The sequence below is a fragment of the Pinus tabuliformis genome, chromosome 7 (genome assembly GCF_031772625.1).
Source record: "Pinus tabuliformis cultivar Carrire ecotype Pingquan chromosome 7, CPIR1, whole genome shotgun sequence".
Taxonomy (NCBI): domain Eukaryota; kingdom Viridiplantae; phylum Streptophyta; class Pinopsida; order Pinales; family Pinaceae; genus Pinus; species Pinus tabuliformis.
The window spans coordinates 1,274,974,286-1,274,978,725 of record NC_142293.1 but is presented as its reverse complement, the minus strand read 5'-3'; the positions used below and the strand labels follow the sequence as shown (position 1 = coordinate 1,274,978,725).

The window sequence follows — 4,440 nt, the reverse complement described above, 5'->3', positions numbered from 1 at the left end:
AGAAAGTGATTTCAATAAAAAATATTTCTCATAATTTACAAAAGGGTTTTTAGAAAAACATGTGGTTTACAAAATCTCAAATGTGAATACCTACACTTTCAAATATAAATAAATATTTCATTATGTACGTGGTGAAGGGATTGATTAACTTTTGACAAAATGATAGGACAATAGAGAATTTGAGCTGTAATGCAAATGTGGAGAATATGATATTAATTAATATTTACACTAATGAAGAAATCATTTGATTTGATTTACAAAACTAGAGGAGTAGGTCGTAAAATATTGAAAACTATTGCAAATAAAACAGAAACCGAGCCTTGTCTCCACGTATGGTTTAGCTCAAAAATTTGATCCTTAATCTTCGATAAGCACAAGTGAACTTGCCTTGGTATCACAACTCCACACGTTTCCTTCATATCCGGCTGGGAAGGATCACCATTCAACCCTCCAATAGAATGTATGCACCAACTGAGTGAATGCAAGCTCAACACTGGGGATAGCCAGTGAAGCTCCCAGACATCCTCTCCTTTCTACCCCAAATGGTATCGTACTAAAGTCTGATTGACTTGTTAAATCCATATGTTCTTCCATGAATCTCGCTGCTTGAATTTCGAAGCATCTGCGCCCCACATGTTGAAATCACTTCCTATAGCCCACAGATTTATGATTATCATTGTTTTCTCAGGTATGTAGTATCCTCCTACTATTACACCACCTAAAGATTCATGAGGAATTTCTAGCGGCACCACTGGGTATAATCGGAATGTCTCTTTCAACACATAGTGGAGGTATTTCACACTTGCCAGATTCGACTCCTTTACTTCGCCATGTTGGTCAATAACCATTTCGAGTTCGTCCTGCAATTTCTTCATTGCATGGGGATGTCTGAGCAGCTCAGTCATTGCCCATTATAACGTAGTTGTTGTCGTTTCCACCCTAGCTGCGAAAATGTCATGTTGAAGTAAAGATCCAATTAAGGCAGAATGAAGATTGGATGATGTTCAAGAATGAGGATCATAAATAATATAGAATGGAAAAAGATGATGAGACATACAAGCACAAGAGCCTTGATGGTTTCCCATGTGATTTTTGTGTTGGTCCTAGCCATCTAGAGTAGCACATCGATGAAGTCTTGAACATGAGGCTCTTATTCTCCCTCTTTCTAGCCATTTGAGGCCACAATTATGAGATGATTGAGATTAACATGATCATCTATTATTTTCTCAAAGAATTCATTGAATGCTTTGTTGATCCACTTCATCCAACAATTGATACCTTGCAAGTCAAGCCAATCTAAACACGGAATGAAGTCTCCAATGTTAAAGTCCCCCACCCTAGCTGTCATCTCTACCAACAGACCCTTTAACCCTTTGAAATCACCACCCAAATCATCATCAAAAAATTTCCTCTTCACCAGTATTTGCCAAACTATATTCGATGTGAGGGTGAAGATGGCCTTGCTCACATTCATGCCCATTCTTCCAATCTCACTCTCCTTCCAAATTGAATAGATCATTGCAGACACCTCTTCCTCTCGCACATGCTTGAATGACTCGACTCTAACACGCATATTCTTCTCATTTGCCTCCAGTGATCCCCATGTGGAGCAAAGATCACATCTTCAAAATTGAAAAACATTAATTTCCCAGCAACTCTTAAAGGTCAGTTGTTAAATATCAAATCATGAGTTTTGATAAAATGTTTGGCTACTTCAAAAGAAGAAACTAAGAATGTAGGTACAGAGCCCAAGCGGAGAAACAAAATGGGACCATATTTGTCAGCCATGCCTTTAAGAGTACGGTGATCGGGGAGTATCATTTGGTGGATATTTCCAATGGTGGGCAATGCATAGGGCACTGAAGGCAATCTGGAATTAATCCTTCTCTTGCACAATAACAACCATATCTGAAAGAAGGATAAGGGTATACTAAGAATAGTTCTTGCAGTAAATCCCCTACCAGCTACTCTTAATGTTGCAGGCAGATGGAGAGAAACATGCAAATTATGAGAAGCCATATTACATACACCCTTAGTAAGAACTACATTATATGATTGGACAGGAAGAAGCTCTGGTATATATGTGATTCACATAAGCACAGTTTATCCATATATAATTAGAATATATGGTCAATGGTCACAAGTTTGAAATACTTTGATCCCCTCCCAGAATATTCGAAAACCATGGAAACGACAAGGTCCCGAAAGAGAAACATGCGTATTCATATTAGATTTATGATGAGGACGTCAGTTGATGCATTCGACGAGATAAAATATTTGAAATCCGAGAGGTCCTCTAACTCATCCTTTTGTGAATGATTTGTGGTGAATTTTTAGTGGTGCTCAATTTTCCTACGAACAATTGCAGTAGTCAAATTACAAGTACCTATCTCTATTAGTTGGCCCGTGTAAGTAGAAATGATCTTTCTTGTACAACCTAGCAAGAAAAAGCAGATATCTTTCTGGTTTAAGCGTTGTGTTGGCTCGGCTCCACGTGGCCTCACCTTGAGGACTGTGATGGTTCTCCCGCCTGTCACATGGTTCCGATTAATGCCGAGGTCTGACGTCGTACTAGAGAGTTCGGCATTGAATGCAAGGTCCCTTCACCACCGGATCCATGGTAGGTGGATCCAATGGCTCTAGACCTCTCCCTTGTTAACCCTATCGTTTCAATGCCTTTCGGCTTGGTTTTGTTTTCATTCTGTCCACGACGTTAATGGTTTCGAAGCTCTGCAACTTGTTGATGGTAATGGGTGTTAAGGCCTTACCCACGACTCCTTTCGGCCAACAAGAGAAATTTTTTGGCTTAAAGCTTCATACTTTGTCATCTTTGGATGAGCTTCTAGTGATATGGTAAGTTATTAGTTAAACCCTACCATTTATTCTATTTTTCATTTCTTTACCATGAATGGCGACTGATGAAGGGAAGTTGTGCAGGTGTGCTCTATAGAGCTGGACTCGATTCTTCCCTCGGTCAAGGTATCAGCAAGAGGAGGGCCTTCTGCGAGAGAATTTCAGGTTTTCCTTGTTACCGACAAATGAACTATGAGGTATTGATTTCGTTTTCGAATCTGGGTTAACGCTTCCATTTGATTTCTTAGGTATTCAGACATTGCTCAACCAGACAATTCTCTTCAGGTGAGCTAGAATTAAGGGTTTGTATTTATATAGTTGAAAGGTTATGTATCCAGGTTCTAATCCTCTGATGGGTTTCACAGGTAACCCTTTGCCCTTACTGTTGGAGTAGGACAATCTCGGGACGGATCTGTACATGGTGGTCTAACCGCGTGCCCTCTGCTATGCCTCCAGGTTGGTCTATGAAGAACCCCGATGACATGCATGCAGGTATTCATACTTAGCTGTCGAATTGACTAAATTAGTTTAGGGTTGCATAGTTTAGATGGTGGGAGGGTTTGCTGGCTCTCGGCACGGCCAAACCCTCACCACATTATCAGAAGTGCCCACCTTAGCGGCTAGACTGGTTATACTGTGTTTTGGACCCGCAGTTTAGTTGTGTGTTCCCTTATTGTATAACTCCTTAATTTGACAGTAATGAATGTATGGCATCCTCTGCCAGACCTAAAGATGCTCTGTTCTTTTCATTTAAGTATATCATTTCTGAAGATTCATCGCACTTAAATATATCATTTCTGAAGGTTCATCACATTTAAATATATCATTTCTGAAGGTTCCTTGATATTGTTATTATGATTTGGTGAGCTTCGGCCCTTTCCTCGGAATGGGCAGAGGTTGGAAATGGTCCTTACCGCTTTTCTCAGTTTTGCATGTATGTATATATTCATGGTTTTGGAAAAAAACTTCATTGGTGTTTATATTTCTTTGATGGTGCTTACAGTCCATGCGTTATGCTTTCATTACTTTTCATCGATAGAAGATAGTCTGATAATGAATAGGGAAGTCGAACCTATACCCATAATCGCAGATTTATAATGAACCGAGTTTCTTGTCTTATAAAACTGGAATGAATTTATACTTTATGGTTGGGTTTGACTCTCTCTGCTATAATTGTAGATAGTATTGTTTTATGGTTCTGCGCTGTTGTAAACAAATAAGTACAGTTTTCCGGTTCATATGTATGTTGATTTAACAGAGTCTATATTATCCTTGCATCTATATTATCCTTGCATCTGTCGATAATACTGTAGTATCTTCATCAGACTTAGAAATTGTAATTCTGTATTTACCCATAATATAATACTAGGAAAGAAGTATGTAATAGAACCTTTCTATGATAGGTATAGCAGAATATACAGAGAGGTTACTCATAACAGTAATATCTATCTTAGAGACAATAGAAAATACTGATAGACTGAACATCTATTCCTAATTAAATATACCTTTCCAGCTGTCAATAATAAGCATAGATTTTGGTTACTTATCTGTTTAGAATTATTTTAGCACTGTGTAGTTAATGTTCTT

At 38.6% G+C, this 4,440-nt stretch overlaps 1 pseudogene; it reads right to left on the bottom strand.

Moving 5' to 3' along the window:
- Nucleotides 1–572: 572 nt before the first annotated feature.
- LOC149252121 (cytochrome P450 750A1 pseudogene) lies at nt 573–905 on the bottom strand (annotated as a pseudogene).
- Nucleotides 906–4,440: the final 3,535 nt, after the last annotated feature.